This window comes from Schistocerca cancellata, chromosome 6 (genome assembly GCF_023864275.1).
Source record: "Schistocerca cancellata isolate TAMUIC-IGC-003103 chromosome 6, iqSchCanc2.1, whole genome shotgun sequence".
In the NCBI taxonomy this organism is placed as follows: Eukaryota; Metazoa; Arthropoda; class Insecta; order Orthoptera; family Acrididae; genus Schistocerca; species Schistocerca cancellata.
Genome location: NC_064631.1, coordinates 5988926 through 6005191, shown reverse-complemented (window position 1 = coordinate 6005191; position 16266 = coordinate 5988926).

Here is a 16266-nt window from a genome sequence, read left to right as displayed (position 1 = left end):
AACATGGTCAGGAGCTTACAGAGGCAACACCAGTCTTGAGTTGGTGTATTGAATACTGCAGGAAGACCTCCATTTGTCAGGACGAATACATAAAGAAATACGCAATAACTAATGTCGTAAGTTACTGCTTGCTTCAGTAGATGACTAAGTGAACAGGACCTCTCCCCAGGTGCTATACAACATATGCTGATGCAGTTCTTCTGACTTCCCTGTCGAGTTCCTACTATTCCTTCCAAAACCGAGGTACTTTTCTTCAATAAATTGCAAAACTAAAGTAATAAAAATATGTCAACCTATTAAAATTACTAGAGATATGCATTAGCTTATGATTGCTTCTGTAGTTATAAAGGACTGCTGCCTCTTGGTGCTATATTGTCTAGTTTGACACAGCTCTGTACAGTTCGAAATTCAGAAACTTTCCACAATAGCAACTATGTAACAGAACTATATTTCTTGTCATAACTACACAACAACAACATTAAGCTGTGGAGAACAGTTATATGATCACTGTCTCACACTCGATGAGGAACGGGACACTTAATGTGCAGTAACCGTTCCCAAGTTGGCATCTTCTTCACAGCACAGTGACCTTAATCGGTCATGGGAGTGCTTAAATATCAGCACTATAATAAATGGTAACGTATTAAAATCTCTGTATATAGTTATTAGCCCATTTTATCTTCTGTAGATGATAAATTGAGCAGGACCACTACCTCCTGGTTCTATACAGTCTATCTTGACAAACTATATTTTCTTACAACAGCAACTATGAAGCAGAACTAAATTTCCTTACAATAGCAAGCATAAAGCAGAATTATATTTTCTCACCGTAACGTAGGAACACCATTAAGGTCTGGTGAATATTCACTTGACCATTGTTTGATATTTGATGAGGAGCAGGATGCTCACAGTTGCGATAACCACGTTCAACTTGGTGTCTTGTATACAGCAGACCAACCTCTATTTGTCAGAGAGAAAACTCTGTTAAATCCTGTTATACAGACATAAATATCTCAGGAACTTTTTCATAAAAATCACCTGAGTAGCTCCACCAGTGCACCGCCCTTTATACTTTGTGTGCATGATACTACCACAAGCTGTATATATGCATATCATCCCATGACTTTTGTACCTCAGTGTGTGGTTTATCTTGACACAGCCTATATAACTTTCAGTGGTAAGTTCCTACAATTCCCACTCAAATCAAGAAACTTTTCTTTATTAGCAGCCAATGGAGGTCTTCCTGCAGTATTCAATACACCAACTCAAGACTGGTATTGCCTCTGTAAGCTCCTGACCGTGTTCAAATAAATATCCTCACAGAGCTTAAAGGTGTAAAAAATATTTATATTTTGATTAAATTTTTATTCTCTTGTGAAGATACAGAAATCTGTTGGAGTTTAGCACCACTTGCTGTCTCGAGGAGCAAAGACTTGTCAAAAACGTAAGTACTGTATGTGATACTTTATGTGTCATCTAAAATCATTTGCAGAAGGCGAAGCATTCTCAAGATCAAGAACTTAATTTATTTGTGTTGTGATCATGTTCGATCACGACCGGATATGAGACATAGCAACTACGAACAGAGAAACCTAAGGGACCAGACAGAGCTGGAAATTTTCTTTGCTATACTACACCACACGTTAAAAGAAATTGGATTTAAATCATAAACAAAGTAAATGGCAATGCGCCTTCTGCCTTAACTACGATGTTTGCCAACATGCAGTCAGTCCCTGGTAGCTGTATGAAAACTATAAAAACACTGTTTTTTCTGTTGCCATTAATAGGAGATGTATAGCATGGAAATACTTTAAATAATAAGCAGCCACTACAGCATTTGAGAACACAATAACCTTCCTTAAAGGTTGAATAAGCATTCCAGTCCTCAATTTCACTGAAGATTTTTGTCCAGAATTTTGCTGGAATTATTCACTTGGGTCAGCTCTAGTTTTGGTGTACTGATGTACAGATCTGCTAGTGCACCCATATCAAAGAAGTCTTCTCCTTGCATGTTAATAACTGTGTGGAGGCTTTTCAATGTGGATGATGTAACCATTTCCTGACCTTCTTCAGGAACCATAGGTTTTCACTTCCTTTTCCAGTTTTTGATTATACTGAACTCCCTACCACAAAGCATATCTGTGACAAGTAATGAGGAGGTTAAATATCAATAGTATAAAAATATCCATTACGGGAAATGTACATAGCAGCCATCAGCACCGTTCTGTTTCTATTTTGGACCACACAGTTGTCACAACACACTTGTAGCTTTTTCTTTGCTGTGAATCCATGCTTTAAAACTTTCAAGAAACAGGAAGCAATGTGATTGCCCCCAACTGGTGACACCCTTGTGCCGCACACACAAAACTTTTAACACTATCACCCACATATGCACACAAGTTATAATCTGAAAACCACCTCAAATAAAACATATTGCTATGTGTGAGTGTGGGGCAGAATATAACCTGTTCTACATCGATTGATATCAAACATACATCACTTGAAGAAAGCTGTGACTCTTTTATAGACTTATTTACCAAACTCACAGCCTTCCCAGTCTTTCTTTTGATGCAGACCTAGTGCTGTTCTGAAGTTAAATTGATCTTTTGGTATTTTCACTTGTCTTTTTTTTTACACTGGAGATGGTCACAACCTCAGCACCTATCTGTTTTAGGCAACCTAAAATGTACTTTTGGAAAACTATTTTGAAACACATGTTGATAAAATCTGAATTTTATTTTTGACTTAACACACTTGATGTTGAAAGTATTAAGTATACCCAGGAGACACTGTCTGCTATTCTTAAGTCTTCTATAGCAGCTCTATAGGCATGGAAATGGCTTTGTGCGTTCCTTCACAATACTCCAGTCTTCATCTGTAAATGTTATTTTTGCTTATGTGATGAAGTATTTTTCCCCTGACCATCTGAATGTCACAAGACGTTTCCTCTTTTGCTCAATCAGCATCTGAATTCTTCAGTTTGTGAGACAGAAAAGTATTTAAATGTTTTAGCATATACCTACCTGAGGCAATCACATGTGGGAACACTGTAATGCATCATTGATTGTTGTTAATTATCAGCTGTACAGTCATACTGTCCATGTCTCCTACCTGCAACATATGGTTCATCAGGTATGTCTCTTATTCATCAGAAAGCTTGTACAAATCTATAAATAATACCTCTTTTCTTTCCTTTGAGAGGTCCTAAAATTTTACTTGCATATGCACTTTACCTGCAAGAAAATAATGTAACAATGATATAATATACATAATGTAAAATAAAATATTCATGTGCATCCTCTCTATTACATTCAAAAGTTTAATTTATAATAACAAATTGAAGAAATATGCTTCAGAGAACATATTTTGAGGTTATAAAAACAATACACACATCTTGTAGCCTACTGGTTTACTGCTTTCTTTATCAGCATTGATGTAATGTAAGCCTTCCCACAAATCCTTGAGTCTTTCCAAGCATCTGTTCTCTTCCTAACAGTATTAGAGTCTGTATTTAGGTCAATCTTAATGCAATAAGCTAATAAATAATGAACAGAAGCACATACATGTATATGTTCATGGGTAAAGCACAGAAAACAGAATGTAAAGAAGGGCTCTGCACTAACAGTCCAAGTGGATGGTTCTTACATTGGCCTCCATGGAAAGTGTAATGGAGATAACCCAGGCACCATCTTTGGACAACCCTTTGAACTAAATGAGAAAGACCTGGCAATAGTATTGTTTCTTACAGTATTACCAGCAGTAAATAGAAAGATTTCAATGCAGTATCTGAAAATTAGGCACCCTGGCACTTTTCTCATAAACAGTCCTCAAATATGGAAACTTATGAAAATCTGTTGATATAAGCATTAGCTCATGCTTACTTCTGTAACCATGAACCATGGGCCTTGCCGTTGATGGGGAGGCTTGTGTGCCTCAATGATACAGATAGCCATACCGTAGGTGCAACCACAACGGAGGGGTATCTGTTGAGAGGCCAGACAAACATGTGGTTCCTGAAAAGGGGCAGCAGGCTTTTCAATAGTTGCAGGGGCAACAGTCTGGATGATTGACTGACCTGGCCTTGTAACACTAACCAAAACGGCCTTGTTGTGCTGGTATCGCGAACGGCTGAAAGCAATGGGAAACTACAGCCGTAATTTTTCCCGAGGGCATGCAGCTTTACTGTATGATTAAATGATGATGGCGTCCCCTTGGGTAAATTATTCTGGAGGTAAAATAGTCCCCCATTCCAATCTCTGGGCGGGGCCTACTCAAGAGGATGTTGTTATCAGGAGAAAGAAAACTGGTGTTCTACGGATCTGAGCTGGAATGTCAGATCCCTTAATCAGGCAGGTAGGGTAGAAAATTTAAAAAGGGAAATGGATAGTTTGAAATTAGATATAGTGGGAATTAGTGAAGTTCGGTGGCAAGAGGAACAAGACTTTTGGTCAGGTGCGTACAGGGTTATAAATACAAAATCAAATAGGGGTAGTGCAGGAGTAGGTTTAATAATGAATAAAAAAATAGGAGTGCGGGTAAGCTACTACAAACAGCATAGTGAACGCATTATTGTGGCCAAGATAGATACAAAGCCCACGCCTACTACAGTAGTACAAGTTTATATGCCAACTAGCTCTGCAGATGTTGAAGAAATTGATGAAATGTATGATGAGATAAAAGAAATTATTCAGCTAGTGAAGGGAGACGAAAATTTAATAGTCATGGGTGACTGGAATTTGACAGTAGGAAAAGGAAGAGAAGGAAACATAATGGATGAATATGGATTGGGGCTAAGAAATGCAAGAGGAAGCCGCCTGGTAGAATTTTGCACAAATCGTAACTTAATCATAGCTAACACTTGGTTCAAGAATCATGAAAGAAGGTTCATGTATAACATGGAAGAACCCTGGAGATACTAGAAGGTTTCAGATAGATTATATAATGGTAAGACAGAGATTTAGGAACCAGATTTTAAATTGTAAGACATTTTCAGGGGCAGATGTGGACTCTGACCACAATCTATTGGTTATGAACTGTAGATTAAAACTGAAGAAATTGCAAAAAGGTGGGAATTTAAGGAGATGGGACCTGGATAAACTGAAAGAACCTGAGGTTGTACAGAGTTTCAGGGAGAGCATAAGGGAACAATTGACAGGAATGGGACAAAGAAATATAGTAGAAGAAGAATGGGTAGCTCTGAGGGATGAAGTAGTGGAGGCAGCAGAGGATCAAGTCGGTAAAAAGACGAGGGCTAGTAGAACTTCTTGGGTAAGAGAATAGATACTGAATTTAACTGATGAAAGGAGAAAGTACAAAAATGCAGTAAGTGAAGCAGTCAAAAAGGAATACAAACGTCTCAAAAATGAGATCGACAGGAAATGCAAAATGGCTAAGCAGGGATGGCTAGAGGACAAATGTAAGGGTGTAGAGGCTTATCTCATGAGGGGTAAGATAGATACTGCCTACAGGAAAATTAAAGAGACCTTAGGAGAAAAGAGAACCACTTGCATGAATATCAAGAGCTCAGATGGAAACCCAGTTCTAAGCAAAGAAGGGAAAGCAGAAAGGTGGAAGGAGTACATAGAGGGTCTATGAATTTTCTGTATACGACATAATTAAGGCTGAGAATCTAATATGTATGTAATAATAGAGTGTAATTGTAGTTAATATGACTATAATAGTTGTTATGTTGTTTTCTATTAATGATTGCATTACAATTCATTTTGGTAGGAATCCAAGAAATGGTGGTAAACCACCTAGAGATAGAAGAGATAAGAATATTATGAATTTAATTTCAGTTTGATGTTCTTGAGGACAATATTATGGAAATGGAAGAGGAGGTAGATGAAGATGAAATGGGAAATACGATACTGCGTGAAGAGTTTGACAGAGCACTGAAAGACCTAAGTCTAAACGAGGCCCCGGGAGTAGACAACATTCCATTAGAACTACTGGCAGCCTTGGGAGAGCCAGTCCTGACAAAATTCTACCATCTGGTGAGCAAGATGTATGAGACAGGCGAAATTCCCTCAGACTTCAAGAAGAATATAATAATTCCAATCCCAAAGAAAGCAGGCATTGACAGATGTGAAAATTACCGAACTATCAGTTTAATAAGTCATGGCTGCAAAATACTAATGCGAATTCTTTACAGACAAATGGAAAAACTGGTAGAAGCCGACCTTGTGGAAGATCAGTTTGGATTCCGTAGAAATGTTGGAACATGTGAGGCAATACTGACCCTACGACTTATCTTAGAAGAAAGATTAAGGAAAGGCAAATGTACATTTCTAGCATTTGTATATTTAGAGAAAGCTTTTGACAATGTTGATTGGAATACGCTCTTTCAAATTCTGAAGGTGGCAGGGGTACAATACAGGGAGCAAAAGGCTATTTACAATTTGTACAGAAAGAAGATGGCAGTTATAAGGGTCGAGGGGCATGAAAGGGAAGCAGTGGTTGGGAAGGGAGTGAGACAGGGTTGTAGCCTCTCCCCGATGCTATTCAATCTGTATATTGAGCAAGCAGTAAAGGAAACAAAAGAACAGTTCAGAGTAGGTATTAAAATCCATGGAGAAGAAATAAAAACTTTGAGGTTCACCAATGACATTGTAATTCTGTCAGAGACAGCAAAGGACTTCGAAGAGCAGTTGAACGGAAAGGACAGTGTCTTGAAAGGAGGATGTAAGATGAACATCAACAAAAGTAAAATGAGGATAATGGAATGTAGTCGAATTAAGTTGGGTGATGCTGAGGGAATAAGATTAGGAAATGAGACACTTAAAGTAGTAAAAGAATTTTGCTATTTGGAGAGCAAAATAACTGATGATGGTCGAAGTAGAGAGGATATAAAATGTAGACTGGTAATGGCAAGGAAAACGTTTCTGAAGAAGAGAAATTTGTTAACATCAAATATAGATTTAAGTTCAGGAAGTCGTTTCTGAAAGTATTTGTATGGAGTGTAGCCATGTATGGAAGTGAAACATGGACGATAAATAGTTTGGACAAGAAGAGAATAGAAGCTATCAAAATGTGGGGCTACAAAAGAATGCTGAAGATTAGATGGGTAGATCACATAACTAATGAGGAGGTATTGAATAGAATTGGGGAGAAGAGGAGTTTGTGGCACAACTTGACCAGAAGAAGGGATCGGTTGGTAGCACATGTTCTGAGGCATCAAGGGATCACCAATTTAGTACTGGAGGGCAGAGTGGAGGGTAAAAATCATAGAGGGAGACCAAGAGATGAATACACTAAGCAAATTCAAAAGGATGTAGGCTGCAGTAGGTACTGGGAGATGAAGAAGCTTGCACAGGATAGAGTAGCATGGAGAGCTGCATCAAACCAGTCTCAGGACTGAAGACCACAATGACAACAACAACAACAACAACAACTTCTGTAAATCACCAGTTGTACAGGACCACTGCCTCCTGCTGCTACACAGTCTACCTTAGTTCAGTTCTTGTGACTCCACAACATGTTCCTACTATTCTCCGAAAAACCAAGAAATTTTTTGTCACCTTTAACTATAAATCCGAACTATATTTTCTTACAATAGCAGCTATAAAGCAAATCTATATTTCCTTATCATAACACAACAACACCATTAAGCTGTGTGAGAAAAGTTATTCAACCACTGATTCAGATGCAATGAGGAACAGAATGCATAGAGACAATAACCACTCCCAAATCACCATCTTGTATACAGTATAGTGATCTGCATTGGTCAGTGAGAATACCCAAACATTATTATCAGTAAAAAGTATGGCACCTTATTAAAATCTCTGAATATATGCATTAGCACAAATGTTGCTTCTCCAGATGGGCAACTGTTCAGGACCACTGCCTCCTGTTGTGCACGGTCTATCTTCATACAGTTCTTTAAATTTCTATTATGAGATCTTACTATTCCCTTCTAAATTAATAACCTCTCTTCAGCAGCAGCAATAAAGCTGAACTACATTATATTACAATAGAAACTATCAAGCAGAACCATATTTTCTTATTATAACAACACTACAGCATGATTAAACTCTGTGAGAATACTCATAAGACCACTGTTTCAGACTCAGTGACAAACCTAACATTTACAGTCACAATAACCTCTTCCAACTTGGGATCTCATATTCAGAAAAGGGACCTGTGTTCATCAAGGACAATACTTAAAAATATCTGTCATAAGCATTAGTTCATGATTGCTTCTGTAGATGACCAATTTTACAGGATCCTTGCCTTCTGGTGCTATATGTTCTATCTCTACAGTTTTTGTGACTTTCCATGATCAGTTCATACTATTCTCTTCACAATTAAGAAACTTTTCATTAGTAAAAATTGTAAAGGAGAGATATTTTTCCCTGCAATACCTATGACAAAACAGAAGTATATATTCTCATTATAACAACATTTCAACATTGTTAAGCTTTGTAAAAATACTTATTCAACCACCGTTTTAGACTCAGTGAGGAACAGGGTGCTTACAGTGGCAAAATCGAATCACTTATGTCAGTTGACTTAGAGGAAGGTATCAGTGATCACAAGCCTTCAATAGCAACTAGGACTATGAGTATTATAAGGAATGTTAAGAAAGGTAGGAAAATGTATTTAGTTAACAAGAGTGACAGGATACAAATTGCAGAGTATCTTAGTAGTCAATATCAAATATTTACTGAGGATATAAAAGTCAACAAAGATCTTGCTAAACTCAGCTTGTTCTGTTCCTCCATGAGACTCATAGTGCTGTAGACCATGCCATTCAGATTGATGCTGAGTTCGTTGTTTTCAGGAAGGCAGTTGACACAATCCTGCACTGCCATTTAGTGAAAAAATATGAGCTTACCAAGTATCCGGCCAGATCTGTGACTGGATTGCAGACTTCCTTGCCAGATAAAAGTTGACCCATCACTCTTAATGGAGCATAATCAACAGATGTGAAGGTAATTTCTGTGGTACCACAAGGGGTGTAATACTAATAATAATAATAATTTAATTGTCATTTGGCTGATTAGAGCAATAGACAAAGTCAAGAGCATATATTTCTACATAAACTACGATAGGACCCTTACTGTTTACAATGTATATAAGTGATCTAGTAGGAACTGTCAGAAGCTCTTGAAGACTGTTTGCAGATGATGACATTGGCTACAAGAAAGTAGCAATCCCAGAACACAGTACTGGTTTGGACAATGACTGTGTGGTGCAGGCTCTGGCAGGTGATCCAGGATGTAAATAAATGTAAAGTATTGTGCACACATAGGAAAAGAAATCCGCTACTGCACAACTACACTATTGACAGCAAATCACTGGTAACCGTATCTACTATGTGGAATAACAGATTGTTCCACCTCTTCCTCACAATCAGATAATAGAAGTTCATGTAAAACTATTGCTTAGGTACTTAGCATGTAGAGAATTTCCACAGTGCACACTTTCATTTTAGTTTGTGCAGAGATGATGCAGCATTACAACACAAGGACAGGCCTTAGAAGAGGTATCTAGAAAATCAGACTCTTCAAATAGCAAAACTTCCAATACAGGTGCCACCTTGGTAAACTTACCTAAGAAGTTAGCTAATGAGCTAGATAAATCTTCAACTCATATCTTTGAAATAATAAATGACCTAATCTCAGTTACGTGAGAATATGAAAAGGCACTAGAACACAATGCGAAAGTTTTTCAAGTAACTAGAACAGTAACCCAAATGCTTTAACTAATCTGGAGGAATTGAAATAGACATTAGTTGGGCAGAAAGTATAATGTAAAGTTGAATTTGTCATCTCTACACCCGATTCTTTGACCAATACTGTAGAAAACCAAATAGAATATACAGGGTTATTACAAATGATTGAAGCGGTTTCACAGCTCTACAATAACTTTATTATTTGAGATATTTTCACAATGCTTTGCACACACATACAAAAACTCAAAAAGTTTTTTTAGGCATTCACAAATGTTCGATATGTGCCCCTTTAGTGATTCGGCAGACATCAAGCTGATAATCAAGTTCCTCCCACACTCGGCGCAGCATGTCCCCATCAATGAGTTCAAAAGCATCGTTGATGCGAGCTCACAGTTCTGGCACGTTTCTTGGTAGAGGAAGGTTTAAACACTGAATCTTTCACATAACCCCACAGAAAGAAATCGCATGGGTTTAAGTTGGGAGAGCAGGGAGGACATGACATGAATTGCTGATCATGATCTCCACCACGACCAATCCATCGGTTTTCCAATCTCTTGTTTAAGAAGTGCCGAACATCATGATGGAAGTGCGATGGAGCACCATCCTGTTGAAAGATGAAGTCGGTGCTGTCGGTCTCCATTTGTGGCATGAGCCAATTTTCCAGCATGTCCAGATACACGTGTCCTGTAACGTTTTTTTTGCAGAAGAAAAAGGGGCCATAAACTTTAAACCGTGAGATTGCACAAAACACATTAACTTTTGGTGAATTGCGAATTTGCTGCATGAATGCGTGAGGATTCTCTACCGCCCAGATTCGCACATTGTGTCTGTTCACTTCACCATTAAGAAAAAATGTTGCTTCATCACTGAAAACAAGTTTCGCACTGAACGCATCCTCTTCCAAGAGCTGTTGCAACCGCGCCGAAAATTCAAAGCATTTGACTTTGTCATTGGGTGTCAGGGCTTGTAGCAATTGTAAACGGTAAGGCTTCTGCTTCAGCCTTTTCCGTAAGATTTTCCAAAACATCGGCTGTGGTATGTTTAGCTCCCTGCTTGCTTTATTCATTGACTTCCGCCGGCTACGCGTGAAACTTGCCCGCACGCGTTCAACCGTTTCTTCGCTCACTGCAGGCCGACCCGTTGATTTCCCCTTACAGAGGCGTCCAGAAGCTTTAAACTGCGCATACCATCACCGAATGGAGTTAGCAGTTGGTGGATCTTTGTTGAACTTCGTCCTGAAGTGTCGTTGCACTGTTATGACTGACTGATGTGAGTGCATTTCAAGCACGACATACGCTTTCTCTGCTCCTGTCACCATTTTGTCTCACTGCGCTCTCGAGCACTCTGGCGGCAGAAACCTGAAGTGCAGCTTCAGCTGAACAAAACTTTATGAGTTTTTCTACGTATCTGTAGTGTGTCATGACCATATGTCAATGAATGGAGCTACAGTGAATTTATGAAATCGCTTCAATCATTTGTAATAGCCCTGTATATATCATGGTGATTCCCTGACACTTGTGACCCTCAGTTTGAGAAGTATTTGTGCTGCAGAGGATGTGAATTTTGATTTCAACACATGTCACAGAAGTAGCTAACTAGTAAAAGTATCCATAGATATAATGAATTTAAGCTTTGTGGTAATCAGTCTGAGAATGTAAATCCATATTTAAAGGAAGCTTTAAACCGCAACAAATTTTCTAATGAAGATTTTCGCTCGAGGTGCACTGGAGATGAGAACAGTAGACCTACTAGGGAGTATGCACTAGTTTTAAGTTTTGTGGCAGTAAGTGTATGGGTATGGGTCAAATATACACATGAATTATTGGGTGCTGATTTCATGTTACATAAAGTGCCAGGTCGTTTATCATTGACGGAAGGAATAAAGTTTTTTGTAGTGAACTCTGTGCTGTTTCTGTGTGTGCTACATTCAATAGATGGACTGTATGTGCTGTATTATTTAATCTAAGAGGTAGAGGTGAGGGTGTAAGCTCTGTTTATTTTACCAGTCTAGAGAAGGTACCAAAATATCATTATCAATGAGGGGTGTCTCACACCAGTCACAGAGTTGGAAAATGGACTTTTATTTATTTCAGTCATATGGTTATGTTTACTTAACTGAGGCAAAGGTAACCATAAATTTACTCCTCATTTACTGGAAAAAGTTTATATATTTATGTATCACAATTAATGTTTTCATCTGCTTTGACAGAAAGCTTAGTATTAAATGTAATCACTGATCTAACAGCAGAGCATAAACTTAACATTGAACAAATGACTCACAGATGCTTAGGCATTGCTGCACATCAAATTTTGTATTCAGTTTATTGAAACTGTATGTTATAGAAATATTATAAGTGTTGGTACATATATCTTTAGTAATATTGGTAAATTTATTATTTTCTTGTTAACTAACTGGGGCTTTACATCCACATTACCTTTTTCTTCAGTGCTTAGTTAAAGCTAAAGGAGATGTTTTATATTATTTTACAAACAAAGTGAATCAGGGATTCAACTGTTTCAAGTCAGGTGAAATAAGTAAGTTAGCATTATTACTGGAGCAATGGTGGAAATGCTGTAGTATTACCTAATTGCTAGCAGAAAAGGTGAAGCATGTCACAGAGTAGATACTCTATCATATGCAACATTGATATGTTAAAAAACACTAAACCCACAGGAGAACCAGCCACCTTTGCAGATTAGGTGGGTTGACTACCACCAGCTTCTGAATGAATTACCTCATTACTTCATATTTAGTTTTCCATGGAGAAATTTCTTGCTGTTCAGCTATTCTGTTGCTATAACTAACATCTATCTCTTACAATAATATCTTGCAGCATGAATGTGACAGGGAAATCCTGTTATTTTGAGCATAAAAACAAGTGTTAGTGAATAATGATTATAAGCTGTATTTGAGTGAAACAACAGTGCTTTAATGTATTTTGTACATGGGATTTTCTGCCTTTCCTATCCACTTATAAATAATAATTAGGTTCGGTATATATTTTACAGGGGGGATAGATGGTCATCATCATCAGTTATCTGCTATATTAGCAGGTCGTTTACCTCTCCATTTTCTGCGATCCATTGCTTCCTTCTTAAGGCTGCTGTATGTCATCCAGTATCTGGAATCTCTTCCTTCCTCACTTCCTTTTACCTTCTACATAACCTTCTAAAACTGTTTTTATCAGTCCGCCACTCTTTCTTAATATATGCCCAATCCAATTTCTTTTTCTTCTCTTTATTACATCTAGTAACTGTCTTTTCTCTCCCACTCTTCTCAGTACCTCTTCATTTTTTTTTTACTCTGTCTATCCAACTTATTATTTCATATTTAAAAAGAAAGATGATGAGACTTACCAAACAAAAGCGCTGGCAGGTCGATAGACACACAAACAAACACAAACATACACACAAAATCTAGCTTTCGCAACCAATGGTTGCCTCGTCAGGAAAGAGGGAAGGAGAGGGAAAGACAAAAGGATTTGGGTTTTAAGGGAGAGGGTAAGGAGTCATTCCAATCCCGGGAGCGGAAAGACTTATTATTATAGAACTTATTATTTCCATCCTCCGCCATGTCCAGATCTCAAAAGCCTCCAGCCTTTCTCTGTCTTTTTTCCTCATAGTCCATGTTTCAGTGCCATATAGAAGAACATTCCATACAAGACATTTTATGAGTCTCTTTCTGAGTTCTCTGTCCAGACCGCTGCAGAAAATTCTCCTTTTCTTGGTACATGACATTTAGTATGTGCTGTAAGTCATTAGGTACAGAAGTACTTGATTGCCTCAAGTATATGCAAACATTTCATAGTGAAGCTAAATAACAATTGATTGTGTGATTTCAAGTTCATCTTGCCAACATCACATAAATGGGTGGTGTGGGGAGATGGGGGAGGGGAGGAGTAAAGGAAAGTAGTTAATTTGTTTGTGGTTTGAGGATGGGCACCCAATGGCAAGGTTATCAGTGCCCCAGAAATTATACTCATCTTGTGGCTGGCATTTGTTCACCTAGGCTCCATCAGAGTATAATGTGACCACTTCAATGACCCAAAAATACAAACATAACAATCTAATAACAATAAAAACCAGGGGCAAACGGCTTTTGACAACATATCTAAGAATATTGTGAAGGAGATGAAACCATCCATTTAAAATAGCCACAAGTAAGGGTCATAAGCTGTGCATACAGTTTCCAATTTTGAAGATGGGATGGGTCCACTGTTATGAAGGTATGAGAGAGGAAAAGGAGAGACAAACCAAAGAGAAGGGGTTTTCTAATCTTTGGTCAGGTGAATCGATAGAAGGAATTGCCTACACTGTATCATGGATGGCCTGTGCCTATGATGGGTGAGTCAAAAGTTCTCAGTGCACCCGTGAAATACTAGTCCTAGCCATATGTCAGTTTAACAACTAATAGTACATTCCTTTGCTAGGTTACATACCAAACTTTTCATGAATGCCTTTTCTTGTTTCAGGTGTTGGAGTTTGAAGTGTCCATTTTGAAAAATGGATAAAGTGGACATGCATGTGGTCATCCAGTATGTGCTGAAAAAGCAGACAAGTGCACAGTAGATCCATAATGACAGGATGAGAACATTATGGGAGGATTCCCCTTTCTATTCCACTGTGAAAAAGAGGGTGGCAGAATTCAAGTGGGGCAACACCTCTTCGCAGTGGAAGACTGGAAACAACAGTACAGATTGAAATATTATTGCAGTCCAGGATATCATTACCTCAGACTGGCATATGACAGAATGCCACATCACCGAGGGAGTGAGCTCATCTCAGGAAACTGCTGGACACATCATAAGAGTTGTACTTGACATGCAGAAGGTCTCATGTTGATAAATTCAAACAGTGTTCACAGAAGAAAACAAATGCTGGAGATGTATCATGTCCAATGAAAACTTGATCTTTTTTGAGGCAGATCCTGTGAAATTTCTCAAATGGTTCATGACAATGGATGAAACATGGGTTCATCACTTTCAACTCGAATCTGAGGTTCAGCTGAATCAATGAAAACACCCAAACTCGCCCAACCCCAAGAAATTCAAGCAGTCACATCAGCTGGCTTCTGAGGGGTGTTATCCCGAGCTGAATACCTCAAACATGGTGAAACACCGAATGGAGCACATTATGCTGTTCAGCTTATGAATTTGAGAAAGACCGACAGAGTGAAACTCTTTGGATGTCAAATTAAACAATCAGCAGTCGACAGATGATGGTTGAAGTGATTGCTATAGCAAGTAGAAATCAACTAATACCACTATTGCTGGCCCCTGTTTTCATCACAATCAAAGTAGAATCTTCCTACACATTGGTCAGGGACCTGAAGATGGTGTAGTAAAACCCTGAAACTAGTTGTCAAATAAAATAAGGTTGGTAACTAGACGGCTGAAATGTGTTTAATTTGACATCCTGTATTGAACAGCAAGTCCTGCAACCACCTCTAAAAAGATGGACATACAGAGACTTGAAACTCTTTCGGATGTTGACAAAATGAGTGCTCTCATACACGCGCACATCTGTCAGTGCAATGTCTGCTACCAACTCCTGTGGCTTCAAACTGCTTTGCAACCCGTTTTATTTGCCCAATTTCGCCTCCTCTGACTTTCATCTCTTTCCTAAGATCAAGAAATATCTAACTGGAACCTATTTTTAATCAGTAATGGCTGTGGTAGAGGACTTTTTTGCCATGCAGGAAGAAATGTTCTACAAGGAGAGTATAATGGGCCTGAGCACCAGCGACAAAATTTGTGGCCCTAAAAGAGGACTAGATTGAGAAATAGACATAAGCATTTGGACTCATTGGGTGGGCTGAGAACTTTTCAGTCACACCTCATAGGTCAGGTGAATTCATAGAAGGAATTACCTGTAGCACTTCTTTTATGCCGAGGGGTGAGGAAAGGGATACCCATATCACAAAGACAATAATGTATGCACATAGTGTCTGCCAATAGGATAAGATGTAGGTGCAGTTCTTATAAAGGTAGGAAGCTGTAAAGTAACTGTTAGTCATGCTTATGAAGTAGTCTAAAAAGAAGTCAAAAGTAAATGGACTTACATGGGCAATGAATGTTCTTTGAACTTCCATCTCCATACATGCTGGCTTACAGCAAACCTGAGATGTGAAGTCATGGGGAAAGTAGCATACAGTGAAATGTCAGCATGTAACTCCTCATAGTAAATTAAGACTTAAACCTCATGTATCTCGATAACTTGAGAATCTTGTACTGTTATGGACAACAATTTAAAAACAGCATAAATATAATAGCCTTTGAGCAAAAGTAATAAACTAATGATTGAGCCTGGTCAAATAGAACAAATCTCTTATGGATTTACTTTCTGCTATGAAAATCCAACAATATAATAGCAATGGAATTGGATGAGCGAGAACATAGAAATGAACTTAGTAGATAAGATAAGGGTCTTTTAAATAAATAAGCATAAATATGTCTAAAGACATAACTGAAAGGGAAATGATACTTTGATAAATACAGAAATTACAAACTTAAAATGTTTGATTTAAAATGAATAGTCATACATGTTCAACGCTGGGCATTCACTGTTGTCCTGTGCTGCAGGAAATGGAT